The sequence below is a fragment of the Mustela nivalis genome, assembly GCF_964662115.1.
Source record: "Mustela nivalis genome assembly, chromosome: 5".
Lineage (NCBI taxonomy): Eukaryota > Metazoa > Chordata > Mammalia > Carnivora > Mustelidae > Mustela > Mustela nivalis.
Window position 1 is genome coordinate 5,480,222 of NC_139024.1, and position 18,746 is coordinate 5,498,967.

Below are 18,746 nucleotides of genomic sequence, written 5' to 3' on the forward strand. Positions count from 1 at the left end.
CCCCCCCCCCATAAATTCTAAAGTGGTTACTATCAAGTTTACTGAACTATGGGATTTCTGAATTTTTGGCATAAAGCCAAATTTGTAAAAGTGAATGTTAATTTTATAGATAATCTTGAAAAATATCTAAATCTTAGAAATGAGTAATACTGTGTTCTTGAATATGTCATGGTGACTAGCTTTAATGACTTTATTTGGGAAATACTATTTCTTTTCTGACTTGATCTCCAAACCTTATATTGTCACTAATTATGAAGGTAAAGTTAGGTAGAAGGGTTTTATAAATATAAACATTATTTATCTATAGATCTTAAAATTATCTTTGACCTTTGGCTGTTTGCTCAGATAATGAAAGTTAAGTTACAAAGCAAATGATGAACTTTTAAAAAAGATGGATACTTAATTATCTAACATTTAAAAATCATTTTGTCATTTTATTGAAATTTGGAAATATTCCCTATGTTAACATCTTGGAAATATTCCCCATGTTGATTCATTCACAATAACAGTGAATATAAAAATTTATGAGATTGGTTGGATATTATAGAGGAGGGTCTTCCTATCGAGTTTAGGTTCTGTGAGTTACAGAATTGTTACAGTTTCTCTTATGAGTGATACAGGCTACTACATCAGGTTGAAGAAGCTAATGTCTGAGTGGACGTGGTGGTTGCCTTAGAATGATTTTGCCGTTAGCAGTGAAAAATGTTTTTCTTATAGTTCTTGTGCAGCAGGCCATGGAGTAAAGCACATTTTTATAATAAAGGTGATGAATTTAATCGCAAACTGGCAGCCAAATGGAAATTGCAGACCTTGATACTGGGAGAAAATTGCCTATAAAGCAACTCTTGAGGGAACAGGCTTTAAATTTATCCACCCATTTCGACATTGAGGAGAACATAGGAATCAGAGGATATTTTGCTTGGCCTGCTTAGTTCAGATGAATGACACTTGAGCATTCTATTTAAGATCTAAAGATGGTTGTTTTAAAGTTGCTTACGCTTTGTACGTCAAAGCCTTAACCACATGCATTTTTGTATTTCATTAAATGCCTAAAACATTGCTGATTTTTTTTTTTTTTTATATTTCAGCACATGATATGCCTAATGAATTGAAATCCGTTTACTACATTTATGGTGCTATGCTGTGTAATTTATGTTTCTGCCATTTGTGTGATGAACTACAGTCTTAAAGGATGCAGAACACTCTGGGTTTATAAGTAACATTCAATTGATAGGTCATATAAACTATCAGTCTTAGCTGTTTTATATTATATTTAAACAGTTTATATTACAGTATTTAAACAATGGTAGAATTTCTAATATGGGAAATCTGGACTTTGTCAGTTTTTACTCTAGATGACTAATGCTTGTCATTTCTAAGAATAACGTAACCCTTGATTCAACATACAGTATTCAGAGTGTTTTATCCTGAATTTTGGTATATTGTACCATGCATTTTGGTGTACACTTTCCTCCCATGGTACATATATTTGTTGACAGGTATCTCTGTCCAAATTCAGAGAATTAGTTGTGACTTTTTTTTTTTTTTTTAAGATTTTTTATTTATTTATCAGAGAGAGAGGGGGAGAGAGCGAGCACAGGCAGACAGAATGGCAGGCAGAGGCAGAGGGAGAAGCAGGCTCCCCGCTGAGCAAGGAGCCCGATGTGGGACTCGATCCCAGGACGCTGGGATCATGACCTGAGCCGAAGGCAGCTGCTTAACCAACTGAGCCACCCAGGCGTCCCTAGTTGTGACTTTTTAAAGTGAGACTTATTCAAAGGTTGGTAAATATGTAAAATGAAAAATGTTAATGTAAAATATAAAAATAATATTTCCTAGTATACTAACTGAAACTGTTGGGTTTTAAGGGTAATTGAGGACTACTTCTGGGAGGCTGTTAGATTTTACTTGGATACGTAACCTGATTAATAGATTATATAATATGCCATGCTATCCAGAAAATTAATAGGAGTATAACTGTGGTAAGTCTGTTTCTGTTCTCTTTAAGCACAGGATAATAGAAATATTTAATTTTGAAGTAAAATGTGGGAATTTAATATTTGATGCCTGGAAAATGCAAGAGTAGAAAGAAGAAAAAAGTTGTACAGGTTATCTATACTTAGAAAATAGTTTATTGAGGTTGTACATATGAGATTGAAGGTATAAAAACCTTCGAGAAATAGTATTACTTCTTGTTGAAATAAGTTCCAGTTGTCATTGAAAGTACTTTAAGTTATTTTAAATGCTAGATTGATTTTGATACAGCCATGTGAGAAGTAAGCCTCCATGTGTTGTTGAAGATAAATTAGAATGTTTAGCCATCTCTGACATTTACAGAGTTTAAATCAGGACCTCTCGGGGTGCCTGGGTAGCTCAGTTGGTTAAGTGCATGACTCTAGATTTCTACTCAGGTCATGATCCTGGGGTCCTGAGATCAAGCCCCGTGTGGCGCTCTGTCTGCACTCAGTGCGGAGTCTGCGTGTCCCTCTGGCTCTGCTCCTCTCCCTGTTCTGCTCTCTTTCTTCCTCAAATAAATAAATAGATAAAATCTGAAAGTAAATCAGTACCTCTGTTTTCTTATCCCTGATACAGTTTGGCTTAAGTAGGCTGTGGCAACTTTAGAATTCAGAGATAGAGTCTAAAGATAAATATTCTTTAAGCTAGGCCTTCATGAGAGAAATACAGTATAATTATTTTAATTCTAATGTTCCTGATTGGTAAATCAGTATGTGGAAAGCTATGTTTTCAATTTCAGAAAAAATTAAAAATTTTAACATTGAAAATGAAGCTCTAGAATAAGACATATGGAATATCTATGAATTGTATACATATTTAAGTTAATATAGTTTGGTAATATATTTAATGTTTTAATGTTACACACGTGTATAATAAGTATAGCATATATAATTCATATATAATTTTATTGATAGTAGTATGTGTGTCTACACATGTGTATATATATAGTAACCATTTCATTAAAATCACTTTTCTGTAGTGAGATGGTTTTAATTAGTTGTTTATAAGCTGATACAAAATTCAAATTCCATAGTTACTGGTGGGAGTTTATGTTTTTAAAAGGGTTTTTTTGTGATATGTTTAAATTCACATCCAAATCTACTATTGTGATAAAGGTAGGCACAATTTAGTTCAAGATTGTTTATGCCAGAATCGGAAACGCCTGAAGCATCTAAGATAAAATTCTAAGTTTTCCTGAAATGATTTTAGAATCCTGTGTTTTTTACCGTTACATCACTGAATTAGCTTAAGTAATGGATTTCACAGAGGAGTGAAATAAGGGGAGTGTTTGCAGTAATATTGTGGTTTCAAGGTGACAGTTTAAGATGTGACCTTTTTGTATTGTTTTGTTTTTGTTCCTCTATTTTAAGTTATTAAATTGTAGTTATGCAAATATGTATTTACAGCCAAACCGTGTCTCTAACTTTTCTTTCCTCAAATTATTTATTTGAGGTAAAAAGTAATCTTAAACAAATGGTTAAACCAAAGCAGGTCAGATCCTGATGCAAAGAGCTCTTAACGTTTTCTAAAGTGTGTTCTGGGAAGGTGCTGTAGAGAATATCTGCTTCAGGTATTTAAGGGTTATTTTTAATAAACTGAATATACTTGTGGTATTTGTATTTGAGTAGTTAGCATGGTTTTCTGGAAAACATGGTTGACTGTTTGAGGAGGTGCTTAGTAAAAGTGAGTTGGAAAAATTAAACTGTATCTTTGTTACTTTCTACTTCCACTTTGCCACTATGATAAATTTACATATGGAGAAGTCATTTGCAGAGTATTTGTTGGTAGGTGCCTTTACTCTGTTTTCTGTATGTCTATAGTCTGGGAAAAGTCCGGATTTCAGGTAGCAGATATTCATTAAATTAGCAGTTACTGTCTTTCAGACATATCTGTCAATATAACAGCATTTCCAGATATATGATTTTATATCACAATTATCATTAGTAATGATGATATGAACATACTTAAATTTATGTAGTAGGCACTCTTTATAAATACATATTCATTACCTCATTTAATCTTTACAGCAGTCCTGTGAGATGGAAAGAATTCCATTTTATAAATGAAATGGAGTCAGACTGAGATAGTACAATAGTTTTTATCAAAGAGGGCATTTTCAGCAGTTTTCTTCTTTGTCACAGATTATTATTTACAATTTTATAGTCAGCTGTTAGGTAATAGTTTTTTAAAAATAAAATTTTATCTGACTTTTGAACTGTTACTAGGTTAGTTCTGCACAAAGACCTGGAGACTTGGAGTTTTTTCTTTAGCAACTGTAGCTACAGCTGTGAGAAAGGTGATGGTCTATTGATTGTGTTAATAGCTTGCTTTATTTTACATTGTCATTCTTTTTATAAGAGAAAAAACAATATATTCAGAACGCAGGAAGTATGTTTAAATTTCTTTCAGAGCTTGTTCCATTTAATACTGAAATTCTGAAAGTGGGTTCACTTTTTCTTAAATCTTGATACACTGATACACCTCTTACTGCGGGTTACTACAAATGTCTTCTGGCACCTGTGAATTGGCTTGATTTTGAAAAACTTCATGGCCTTTTCTACTTCTTCACTTAAAAAAAAAGGTGAGCTGGGGAGTGCTAATGTACATCTTACTCTTCTGTTGCCTGTGAAATTCTCCAACAAAAGATGATACATACATCTTGCTGTACTTATTCTTCCTAGAAGTGTTCAGTTTTAAACCACAATTAGGAAGGAATTAATTTTTTGTGAAAGAATTTTATTCATTTTCCAGTGTGATGGGTTTTGTGGAGTGCTTTTTGAAATAGGTTGCTTTGAGATTTTGGTTTATATCAGTAATTTTCCACTTGCTCCTACGGAGGCGGGCCTTGGTGAAGATAGAACTTTGGTTTCTTAGAAATTCTATTCTGTTCATTACGAACTTTCCACGAAAAAATTTGTATTGGTTTTAAGAAACAAATACCTAATTTGCATAGTAACTTCCACACCTTTAAACCTTAGCGTGACTATTCTAAAATACGCAACTTTTCATTGACCTTTGCCTTTGAGAAGTTTCTGAGTAAATGAAAAAGTACCATGGGTGAGAAAAACAGAAGTACTTGCCTGGATAATTACAGTCATTACTAAAAATAGCAATCCACTACAGAGATGGATTAGAAGTCAGAAAACTGAGGTTTGGAAAAAAATCCTTGAGGGGGACAGAAGCATATGTTTTAAGCATTTTTTCATTTATCAGCATCATCAACATAAATGTGTGTCATTAGAGTGATAAATATACATCATTTTTTTCTGCTTTTATTGTCCTTTCCTTCTTAATAATTAAAGTGATTGTTTATATACCTAGAATCCAGCTTTCCCTGGCATGGTCTCTTCTACTGTGGAATCAAAAGGAACCATAGAACCATAGAACTCTGGCTTACTCTTTAAAAATATTTACTTCGTCTAATGTTCAGGTCCAGGTATTTATGTCCCAGGACGCTTAGCCTCATTGTCAGTCACTTCTAACCTTCTAATCTTTTTACATAGAAACCAGTTCTTACTACCAGAAGAATTGTGATGGCAGGAATCACTTTGCTTACCAGGGTCAGCCTAGCACCAAACACAGTGCCTGATACCATAGAAAAATAGCATATAGTCGGTGAATAATTGCAGTTTGAGTATCTGCCAGAGAGTCTACAAATGCATTCTAGTTGAAAGAACTTTTTTCTGTGAAATTCAGAAATTTAGGTGTAGAGTTATCTTCGATGGTCCTTATAAATGATAGAGTAAATGTAGACCATGTGGTTGAAGTATGTGCAGCTAGTCCCTTCAGAGCTTAAATGAGACTATCATTCTAGTTTTACTTTAGATTATACTGTTCTTTCTTTCCTTCATTACTGTATGTATCTCTCTGCTTTTCCCTCTTTTTTATCTGTATCTCCCATTTCTATATTCTTACCTTTTCCCCTCTTTCCTGTGTGGCTTTTACTGTATTCTGACACTACTTTCCCTATTATTTTTACTAAATAAGCCTTCAACAGACTGTAAACTTTGCTGATCATAAATGTTAGAGGTTATTAAAAAATTTTCAAGGGGAATGAATCACTTATAACCCCTTGATAAGGGGTAGTCTTTTTCTTATGGGTTAGGGTTTTTTAAAAAGCTAAGCCCATTCATTTAGATGCTTGTGTGTTTTATCTTGTCATTTGATCTAAAACACACCAGAGAAATTTAACACTGATATAATGAACATATGTTATTAACTAAGTGTTTTAGATTTTCACAAATCCTGAATAAATACAGCAAGCCCTTTTGAGAAGAGGAGTGCATTTCTGTTACTTTAAAGGGAACAGGAGTAAGTCGTGAAGCTAGTAACTTACTGATGCTCGAGTGAAGTTTCAAGCATGTTTTTGTAGCTTTGTATGTTTTTGTACTAATTGTCCTGCCAATATTATTCAAAAGGTGTTTTTTCCCCAAGGATACAGATCCTTGGGAATATAGCAAAAGACAAAAAGCAAAGCTGTCTGTCCTTCCGGAATTTACATTCTTGTAGGAGACAGGCAATAAGCAATCAGTATGTTCTATGATATATTAGACAATATAGGTTCTGAGGGTACTCTGAGCCGGTTAAAGGAGATAGAAGTGTTTTGGATAGATTGAAGCAGGTTGTGGTTTTAAATAGGGAGATCTGGGTGGGCCTTTTTGAAAAATTGATGTTAGAACAGTGATTTAAAGGGGTTAATAGAGTGAACCATACTGCTCCCTGGGAAATAGCTTTCCAAGAGGAGGGAAGAGTCCGTGCAAAACGGTGAGGCCAGGATCTGCAGTTCCTTGTGTGGCTGTGGCTATGAATGAGGCTTGGAGGGTGAAGGGGGATCGTGGTCAACTGGTTAGGAGAGTCGGTCTGAAAGGTAAGGAGGGGAGGGTAAAGGGGAGCTGCTGTGAGGACCTGGGCTTTTACACTAATTGAGATGCAAGGTCATTAGAGCATGGGTGAAATGTGGTCTGGGTAGTCTCTCAGGAGTCTGTGAGGTCTACCTATTTTCATAACAGCAAGTTTTTTTGACTGTTTTATTCTCATTCTCACTTGAGTTTATAGTGGAGTGTTTCAGAGGCTGTATGCTGTGTGATACTGCAATGGTTTGAAATCGAAAAAGATTGGAGGGAAAAAATGAGAATTCCATTGTGTCTATTAAGAAAGACATTTAAACAATTTGCAAAAATAGAACAGTATCTCTCCTCACTATTTTGTTTTGTTGGATAAAATGTTTTTTGTCAAAATGTAATGGGGTTTACTATTACGTTAAAGTAAATCACGAGTAATGGAGATACTTTTTGGTTTTGATTTGTAGTATGGTTAAATTTTAACAAGTGTAACTCGCACAACAAAACTCTTTTGTAACTACACATGGAGTCCTGAGACCAAAAAATAATGACCGACAACTCCCTTAGGTTTGAGCAAAGGAGTGACATGTCACTTGGACTTGAACAGGCTAACTCTGGAAAATAGAGATGAGGCTGACAGGAACAGTGGTGGAAATGGGGTAGACCAGTTAGGTAATTTCACTGGTTTAGGTGAGATGATTGTGGCTGGAACTAGGGGGGTGGTGGGTTGGGGGGAGGGTCAGTGGGATTCTGGGTATATTTTAGAAGATGAGTAAATAGTATTTCTTGGTAGATTGGGTATGATGTGTGAGAGAATGGACTTGCCAGTTTTTGAGATCAGGAGGAGCACATTTGGGGTCAGATAGGAGTTTGGTTTTAAGTGTGTCGAGGTGACATGTTTAGAAGACAGTTGGATACAGGCATTTGGGAGTTCAGGAATGTCTTTGACCAGGATTTTTCTTGTATTATTTTGGTAATATTTTTATATGATAACATTTAGTTTCCGTTCTAATAAATTAAGCTTTTATGATCTCAGAAGAGTGCTGTATTCTGCATTTTATAAACTCATATTAAAATTGCATTCTAAGAGTATTTTTATAAGATAGTAAAATGTATACTTTTAAGAGGCAGTAAGAATGTAGTAAATGTAGCCGGTAGCATAGGCAACATTAGATTTTCTGAATCTGTTTTTTTGTAAAGTAAACCAACTTTTGTTTCATTAAAGGGGATCATATTAAAATACCATGTTAAAATAATGTTTTCAGTATGAGTTATGTTGACAACTGAAGGTATTGTGTATGTTGCTCTTGTTACAAAGTTTCAAGTTTTTAAATTCAATCTCAGTGCTTGCTATAAAGGACCTTTGGAATATCATATATAGTAGATTGTTTATTATAGCTTAATAAAACTCCTTTGCTTTTTTAGTATGAGGGATTTCTCATGTACATGGGCTGCTGTAACAAATGTGAATGTCATTGGACATTGATTTGCTTCAGTTTGTGGAATTAAGATGATGTTCAGATACTCAAGGGATGTATGATTAGTGATCTTCAGTTTTTCCTCCATTGAGCTTAGGAGGAATTTGGAATATAATTGAAAAGGATAATTAAAAATCAGATAAATTGTTAGGTAGGAAAAGCAACCTATCTCCACCTCTCCCCCTACACAGACATAATTCCTTCAAAATTTTTGGGAGTTCTGTTTTATTTTCACTCGTTTACCAGATTCCTTTTAAAGCCCTAAGTAATTTAGAGCTCGAGGAGGGTAAGATGCATAGGGCGGCCCTCTCCTTACCTCCCACAAAAATAAATAGTAAAGCTGGTGATATGATGATTTGGTGCTTTACCAAGGATATTACTTAAAATAAATCCTGTTGACGATTAGTTTAGGATATTTTGAAATGTAAATTCTGAAAAGAGTAGGTTTGACTGTCTGTGGTTTTTGATTGGTTGTTGAGTTTATGCAGCCCTTTCCTATGGGGTATTGATAATACACAGAGGGCACAAAATGAGGTTCTCAGAGGAAACAGGAAGGTGCCCAGACTCCTCCTGATCAATATTACTGATCCGGTCTAACCTGATTTTACAGAGGAGGAAACGGAGACCCAGAGGGTTAAATTCAAAGCCACACAGCTAGATCCTGTAGGGGGTCAGAAATAAAATTTAGGTTGCATAAATTGAAGGCCAGTGCTTTTTTTCCCCCTTACTACTTGTGGTTATTAAGAGAGGTTCTGTGCTTATGGAAAGATTATTGTTTATGGATTGTAGTCTTAAGGTTCTTAAGGCTCGTTTAAAGTACATTGGGTTTTTTAAGCAGTAACTGTTAAAATCTGAAAGGTTATTTTGAATTAAAGAGATTATTCTTAATGACTTTGAGATCCTCAGTTTTATTGGTAAGCAGGCATTTTATTTTTTAAAACGCTAGAAAAGTAAGACATTTGCATGGCTTTCATTCTCTCCCTCAACTGTTCCCCCTCAATGAGGATAAATAACTCTGAGGCCAAAGCAAAAACTTTATTTTGCAGCAAATTTAGACTTATACAAAAATAGAATTACAGCACAGAGGTTAATGGTAAGAATTCATATAACCGTAGTACAATTAGAGGAACTGGGGAGTTAACATAGATATCATATTATTAGCTAATTTATAGCTCTTACTCAGACTTCACCAGTTTCCTATTCACATCCTTTTCTGGTACAGGGTCCAATCCATAATCGCACACAGTATTTAGTAGTGATGTCCCTGTGGTTTCCTAGGTCTGTGACAGTGTCACATTCTTTCATGATGCCTTTCTTGATATTTTTGAAGATAACTGGTCATTTAGTTTGTAGAGTATTATTCAATTTTAGTTTGAATACTATTCAGATTTAGTTTGATGTTTTCTCGTGATTAGATTAAGGTTGTGCATATTTGGCAAGAAAACAACAAAATTACCATTTGGCCTTTCTCAGTTTGTCATGCTAGTATATATCTTATTGGTGATAGTAGTCTATCACCTGGTTAAGGTGGACTGTGCCAGGTTTCTCCACTGGATGGTTAATTGCTTTTTTTCTTCATAATTAGTAAATGACTTATGGGGAGATACTCTGAACAGAGAACCCTGTTTCTCATTTTTTTTCTTTAAACTCATTTTAGCAGTACCCATTGAGTAGTTCTTATCTGTGATACTTAACTACCCTGGTGGTTTTCTAACGGTGATTTTCTATATCCATCTTTCCTTCCATCTTAACTGGAATTCTGTAAGGAAGATCTGCCACTTCTCCTTCTTGTATTTGTTTATTCAGTAATTTATGTCATTGTGCTCTCATGGATATTAATCTGTTACTGTTGTTATCAGTAAAATCTTCTGAGGCAAGCATTTATTTTTAAGAAGTTAATGTATTGAGATGCTTAAACATTTCAAAGGTATGTAGAAGTATATGGTAAAATCTACCCATGTATGTTGGGCACCCATTTTCCATTGTTAGGAATTTGTTTCTGTTCTTTAAGAAATATTAAAAGGGTTGGGAAAAGAGTTATTAATAAGAATAGCTAGATTCTCAAGTATTAACTCTTTACCTGGATCCCAGTAGTGTCTGCTGGTTTATTATTGCATCTTCTTCAGCTCTGCATTAATGGTGTTTCTTAACTAGGTTTCTTAACCTTCAGATGTAAATTTTAATGCAGTGATTATTATATAGAGATAAGGATTGGTTTCCCCTGTTTATTTTTACAAAACTAAATGAACAGAAGGCAATATTTTTCTTTTCTTTTTAAGATTTTATTTATTTATTTGGCAGACAGATTACAAATAGGCAGAGAGGCAGGCAGAGAGAGAGAAAGGGAAGCAGGCTCCCCGCGGAGCAGAGAGCCCGATGCGGGGCTCGATCCCAGGACCCTGGGATCACGAACCCAGCCGAAAGCAGAGGCATCAACCCACTGAGCCACCCAGGCACCTCAAGGCAATATTTTTCATAAAAAATCTTTGACGTATAACATAAAAACTAACCATGTTTAAAATGACTTCCAAACAAAATTCAGTTTAAATGAGAAAGGATGCCTATTCCAATTAAATTATTGGTTTTTATTCACTTAAAAAAAATGCCTTCCCCCTTTCGTTTCTGTTCTTCGTAATGGCCTATTTTGCCTTCTTTATATGCCGGCAACATGCATTTATTCATTCAGGATTGTCACTTTTCCAGGCACTTAGGCCTAGAGTTCCCCCACTGAAGCGGTGTTTTGTTAGCATGAAAAGAGGAGGAGGGCAGTCATTTTTGCAGTCACTAGGAAAACAGTGCGCTGAACTTGTCAGAGCACATCTGGCCATAAACTAAGTTGGTTTGTTCCGTTTTCCTCTTTTCCATCCTCTAATTACCATCTCCTAAAGTAAGTTTTAAGGGTTTCTTGTTCCAGAAAGTCTTTAATGAAACTCTAAATAAAAAGCTGGTTGGTCTTGCTGTGACACTGGACCAATTCTTAAATTTCTGAGCCCTATTTTTTTCCCCTTTATTTGTTTCTTTCATAAAGTGGGTATTCTGTCTACTTCACATTATGGTGAGAATCATTTAATAATTCATATATAAAGTATTTCAGCATGGTGGAAGCTGCTCATGTTAAAAAAAAACAGGTCTTTGTAGTTTATTTTTATAGTTGGGAGTCAGTGACTTAATCCTTTAATTATAATCCAATATTATATACAACATTTTGACTTAAAATACTTCCTAACATCCTAATGAAAATATCTTTACTATTTTATGGAAGTAAAAAAAAAAAAATTCTTATGTGAATCTAATGTGAAAGTCAAAAATAGTCCCTATAAATCCATCTTCCAGAGATGATTACTGTTAATAGTTATATCCTTTTTTTGACTTCTGTGTGTCTGTCCATGATATATTCCATGATATAAAACTGCTGCTGAGAGCAATTATGGAATTAGGATGGACTTTTTTTTTTTTTCTTAAGATTTTATTTATTTATTTGACAGAGAGAGGGATCACAAGTAGGCAGAGAGGAAGGCAGAGAGAGGAGGAAGCAGGCTCCGCGCTGGGCAGAGAGCCCGATGTGGGTTCAGTCGATCCCTGGTCCCTGAGATCATAACCCGAGCCGAAGGCAGAGGCTTAACCCACAGAGCCACCCAGGTGCCCCAGGATGGACATTTTTTAAAACCTTTGCTTTTTTTTTTTTTTTTTTTTTGTAAAATTTATCCACAACTTTACACAATTGTTAAATTAAATTGCCAGAGCAATCCAAGGGAAAGCTATGATGTTAAGTCTAATTTTGTAGTTTTTCTTTTTTTGCTTATGGTTGTGAGTTCAATACCCCAAGTCAGGTCCCATTAGAGAATTATTGATGGCTTGATTTTTTTTGGGGGGGGGGCAGTTTCTGAGCAATTTCCTCCATGTTAAATCGGGTTTATTTGATTATTCGAGTAAGCTAAATACATTTTACTAAATGTTGTGTAGTCTCTATTAGCCTGTGTTTTAAATTATTTTCTTTCTGTACCTTGTGGGTGTGGCTTTTTAAAGTAAGTACAGTGAAGTTACATTATTTTTGCTCTACTCAAACTATCTTCAAAACTTTCCCTGTATTTAGTAAAAGCTGAATTAGAAATTACTTTTTATAGGAGATCTTTGTTCCCTCTAAGTACATAACAGCCATCACCTAAACTGGTGTTTGGTTATAAATAGACTGCTAATATTATTGTTTTAAGATTTAGTAAGTTTCTTGTAGATAGAGTGTAGGGATTTGTTAATTAAGACCTTAAGATAAATAAAATCTTCCTTTGCTTTTTATGTTCCTGTGCCAGATTAATGTCCAGCAGATACTGAGGAAATGATAGAGCCTATTTAAATTTCAGTTGAAATTATGAAAGCTGTCATTTTAACTTCACTTATAAAACTTTTACTATGTACATCAAAACATATATTTTTATAAGTAAGTAGCTCTTATTTCACTGAATAAATTAATGAAAGCATTAATTTTAAAAACAAGGCAGTAATGGTCAAATGACAGTGTAACATTCTCATTTCTTTCTGTATTTTTAGGTCTAGCTGTATTATAATGATAAGATAATTTTTTGCTTGATTTTAAATTTAAGGCTCAAAGAAAAAGCAAACAGATGCCCGAATAAAATGATAGCAGCAGACCAGTTGAACAATTGGAATTAGCTACCACAACACTGGGTGTAAAATGTGTTTTATGTGAAAATGTTTTCAGTGTTTTAAAAAATTGTCTTTTAATTTATTGTTAAAATTCTGGAAATAATTTAATGCATTTTATTTTTATGTTATTTGCATATCATTAATAGGCTTTTTATGTACTCTTGAGCCAGTAAATATTTTTCATATTTCATTTCCTAATTTTTATTTTCTTGGTTTAATTTTGTTGAAAAAATTCTAAAACCAGTCAGTAAATAGGGTTATATTCAAGTCTTTATCCAGTCTTCCAACATTGTACTATTAAATTTATACATAGCCATTATGTATCTGTCTTGGGAAATAACTACTTAATTTTATAATTTAGATTTCTCAGCCTTTATTTTTCTGTTCTTTAATAGTTCTTCAGGTTATCCTTATTTCTGATATTACTTTCCCACAGAGAGATTGATATGTTAGTTAATCCAATAATTCAGAAATTTTAAAAATGTGCAAAATTTTAAGGTGGCAGAGGATGGGATGCACAAATAGTGGTTCAGATAGAATGAAAGAGTCATGGGGATAAAGTGCCAAAGGCAAAAATGAGCTGAGCCTTATGAAATGATAAGAATGATTTTAAAGCAAAAGTTTTAGTTTCTTGGTGAATTAGGTAAATTAGGGGAAAAGGTGATGTAATATTAACAGGTCACATAGAACAGAACTGTGCAGTGACTATTTTTCTTCTTAGGAGCAGAATTCATTGACTGATGATTGAGTTTAAAAAAGGGAAAAATAGGGACACCTGGCTGGCTCAGTGGGTTAAAGCCTCTGCCTTCTGCCAGGGTCATGATCTCAGGGTCCTGGGATTGATTGGGCTGCATCCGGCTCTCCGCTCAGTGGGGAGCTTGCTTCGTCCTCTCTCTCTGCCTACCTCTCTGCCTACTTGTGATCTCTGTCAAATAAATAAATAAAATCTTAAATAAAATAAAATAAAAAGGGAAAAATCAGGATTGTTAAACAGAGAAATGTAAGGAGACACTAAGTAGTAAGACCGAAACAAATTTTCAGTCTTAAACAAAAGTAGTTTTCAGGATATCGGAATTTGAAAAAAAAAAGTCATAATCAAATATCAGTTTTAGAGAACATGAAAAATTAGAGGACCCTGAGTGCTGGAAAGGTAAATACTCCCAAAAGCTGAAAGGTTTGTGTTGTGAAGTTGCTGATGCAACCTATGGAATCCAAAACAGACTATTTCCTGTTTAAACTAGCAGAACCAGAGTGGGTTTGGATCCTAGTGTGGCTTGAGATTTCATCAGGTAGTTGATAAGGTATGCCTGTATTTCAGTATGCAAGCTGCAGAAATGTGTGTACTAGGAAAGTGCAGTTTGTTGGATCCTTGAGCCAGAGGAGTCATCCCTAAAGGATGTCAGCTGATAGATTCACAGTTGGAAGGGATTTGTCTAGTAGAAAACAACCAGGAAAAAATACTCGGTCTAAACAAACAGTTGTGGAAGTATGGAATGGTGAAAGCTTGGCTTAGCACCACCTTTTGTGTCATGTGTTATGTTCATCAAAGAAAGAAAGGTGTTCTTAAGCACACTGTGGACTTGGAGTGTTTGGGATTGGAAGTAAGCAGCCTATCTGCATTCTTCTCATTTGTCAGGGAAGGATGTGTTTCAGGGAAGAATTTTCCATTTTAAAGGACATAGATATGTGGGAGTGTATCTGAATGAGTGAAAAGGTATAAAACCGTATTATTATATAGCTCAGAGAAGAAGGTACTCAGATACAGAACTGTTCTAAGTATTTTTGTCAGAGGAACAAGGCATTGGATCTGTTTAATGACCTTTGGAGTGTTGAATGGGGGGAAGTGGGAGAATTTTTAGGAATGATTTTGACTCAGTAAAATTTGTAAACTCTAATAACTTCAGAGATGTCTTATAAACAAGTTGTCCTGATAGTGAGGATTTCTGGGATTATTGTAATGGGAATTTTTATGCTAGGTGATTAAACAAATGCTTCTGAACTTACGGTGCTCTGAGCCACGGTTATAGGTTGATGAGGATATTGTGGAGATGAGATGTTTGAGCATTATCATGCAGTGTTTGATAAAACAAAATTTAATACAATTGACTCTTGAGCAACACAGGGCATTGGGGCACTGACTCCCCTCATGGTCAGAAATCCATGTATAACTTTAGATTCCCCAAAACCTTAACTACTAATAGTCTGCTGTGGACTGGAAGCCTTACCAATAATATAAACAGTCAATTAATTCATATTTTGTATGCCATATATATTATATACTGTATTCTTACAATAAAAGTTAGCTGGAGAAAAAATATTAATAAGAAAATCTTAAGGAAGATAAAATATGTTGACAATACTGTATTGAAAAAAATATCTGGATATAAGTGGACCTGTGTAGTACAGACTGTGTTATTCAAGGGTCTGTAGTATAAAATATATTAATTATGAAGCACTTCCATGTTTCATAAATGAACACTTGTAAATCTACCACTTACAAAGGAACTAAAGCACTACCCATACCCATGACATGTTTCTGTAATATTTTGGCCATGGTTAGATAAACTTGATGGTATAACTAACAAAAACCTTTGCTTGCCAGGACTTACGTACTGCAAGCATTGCAGAAAAAACTTTGTAAAATACGGGGTTAGGAGAGAAAATAATAAATGGGGTTCTTGCATACTAAGGTTGGAGAACAATGGATTTAGTTGAGTCATTCAGTAAGCAACCTCTAATTACACGAAGTAAAGGTGCAGAGAGTTTAAGAGATCTAAAATCACACAAACAAGATTTATTTTTTAGGTAATCCTTATACCCATTGTGGGGCTTGGAGATCAAGAGTTGCACGTTCTATCATCAACTGAGCCTGCTAGGCTCCCCAGAACTTGTTTTGACTTGAGTATTGGGAATAACATAGCAAGAAGTGCTAGTGATTTCCTGGTTAGAAAGGTACTGTTGATAAAGGTAGTACTCAGCTGGTTAGACCCCCACAATGAATAAGATGGTAAGATATTTGAGACCTAGGACTTGGTTGTCTTTTCATTACGGTCAGTACAGTGTTGCTTATGATTTGTATTACTAAATTGAGTGATATATCTGAGACTAAAAGAAGCATGGTAGAAGAACCTTTTATCTTAAGAAAACTAGAATTTGTAATTATATTTTTTGTACCTTTGCTTCACAGTTTCTTTCTCAGAGTTTATGTATATCCCATATGAGACTAACTTTTGGAAAGCTTGAAACCATGGCTTGTTCAACGCTAATGCCTTAGAACCTAGCTCATTTACCCACCTACCTGCCCAGTGCACCGAGTATTAACAGAGGGCCCACTGTGTTCCAGGTGTTTTTCTAGGAGGTGGAGCCATAATGGCTAGCAGAATCTCAGAACTTTCAGTTAAGAATCAGAGAATCACAGAAATATTTATAGAAATAAAATTTAAATGGTAAATATTATCTTCTATTTTATCATGTAAGTGGATATGTAAAGGTCATGGATTATTGTGGTATTTGTGTATTTTTTTAATTTAGTCTTCTGAATTTTCTTCTAAGTCTCTTGGTTTTTCTAAGTTTGATAAAATTGTGTACCTGGAAATATGCTGGTGGAGCCTGTTTTTATAGCATGTTTGCATCTATATTTATAAGCAAATTTTATTTATAGTTTTCCTTTTTGCTATTGTCAGGATTTTTATGTTGGCATTACTAACCTCATAACAAGACTTAGTTTCGGAAGAGGAAATTTAAATGTAATAAATTAATATTGAAAGTGCTTTTATATAGGGACCTGGACTAAAAGATATATGCATAATTTTAATTAAATTTCCCTAATGTCCTTTGGTTAATTATTTACTGTAATTGTGTAATTATATAAACATTTATGTTTAAATTATTTGGTGGTTCAAAACTTGATTGGAGAATTGCTGTTGCATGCTAATATAAAATAAACACTACTTTGATACTGGCCATGTTTAGGAAAGAGTTTGTTATGAAACTAAGTAGTATTAAAAAGAGCTTAAGGAATGAAGTCTTACCTTTATAATGTAGGTAAATCTAAGGGACCTTCTTTTGATTTTTTAAAAATTTCATTTGCTATCCAGAGGTGAACATTTGGTAAGCTTTGACAAGCAAATTGCTATTTAAGAGATAAGATGTGTTATAAAATGAATATTGCCCTCATTGAAGCAGAAAATGTATGTGATACAGTATTTTCACTGATTTAAGGCTATCTAACTGGGTAAGAACACCTTCGATCATGACTTTCTGTTGTATTGGGTTTTATTTAGCAAAGTGATATAAGTAACTAGTTAAGAAAATTAAAGTGTGCATTTATATTTCAAAGTTCCTTAATAGCAGTAGATTGAAATTCCATGATTGGAAGGCAGTCAGAATACATTATAAAAATAAAAGGCATTTTACTTTTAAATACTATAATGGACACAAGCCTCTTCCCTAAGAAGGTAATCTCTAGCATAGGGAGAGAGATAAAGAGGCATCCAGCTAATTTAGTAATGACAACCCTTATTACACAGTATGTTCTAATGGGCAGAGGACTATCTTCTAACACAGTGTGGAAGTTTAATAAAGACTTCTTGAAATAATTAATCGATTTCTTTGTGCAAGTCTTGATTCATTGGATTTCTTATATTTTTTCTTATAAGAAGCATATTTATATACCTGGGAATTGTCCTAATAATTTTTTAAAAGGTCATTGGCTTTAGATTCTTGCCTTTCTTAATATATTTCATATATTAACCTGATGTAGTTTGATCTCTGTAAAACCATCTTTTCCTTGAAACTTCTCTGATCACCAGTGGCTTAGTGGTCAAATCCAAGGTACCCTCTTTTGCTCTTTACTTGACCATACTTCTGTGGTTTTTGACCCTGTTGATTACCCTGTTCTTCGTTCGGTCATTGTTCAGCTTCTTTGACACCTCTCTTTCCTACTTCGGCTGCCCACCTTCATTTCTTTGTGGTTTGGATCTTTGCTTTATTCCTTAAATGTTGCTTTTCTCCCTCTTTTCTCTCTAAGACATCTTTTCTCTTCCTGTAGCTTTGACTAAGATACTTGTGTATCAAACTCAGACTTCTGCTGAACTTAAAATCTCTTTTATCTATTGGGCATTTGTTCGGATAGTCCAGAGATAGCTAAAATAGCTAAGGAAGTGATTTAGTTCAAAATCTCATTCAGACAGATTAGTTCTGAAGTATAAAAGAGCCTTTGTCATTAGTTTGGCTAATAGGCATTCTTATTTGATTAAAGTTCTTGTTTGGAATGACTGGCCTCATTTAAGCATGGAGAAATAAGCAAAATAACAGGTATGTTAAAATAGAGGATAAGAGCTTGGGCTCTTTAGTTAATTTTTAAATAAAATATAGGGGGGCGCCTGGGTGGTGCAGTCAGTTAAATGTCCGACCCTTGATTTCAGGTCAGGTCGTGATCTCCGGGTTTTGAGATTGAACCCCTACTTGGGCTCCACCCTGAGGGTGGAAGCTGCTTGGGACTCTCTCTCCTTCTGCCAGACCCAACCTCCAGTATGCTCATTCTCTAAAATAAATAATAAATCTCTTAAAAATAAAATATATTATTTGGTTTAGATAAATTTGATTTTTGGTAGAAAATTAATTAAGGCTATAGTCCTGTTAAACAGACTTATTCCAGGGAATGGTAGAATAGGTTAATAATTCATTACTCTTTGAGTTTTAACACTTTATCAATGAAGCCCTCCCCTACCTTCTGTTTTATTTCCCC

General features: G+C 34.4%; 1 protein-coding gene across 7 annotated transcripts in view; it reads left to right on the forward strand.

Moving 5' to 3' along the window:
- QKI (QKI, KH domain containing RNA binding) overlaps positions 1 to 18,746 on the forward strand; it is a 155,381-nt gene that overhangs the window by 18,110 nt on the left and 118,525 nt on the right. The gene's annotated exons all lie outside the window — the stretch shown is intronic.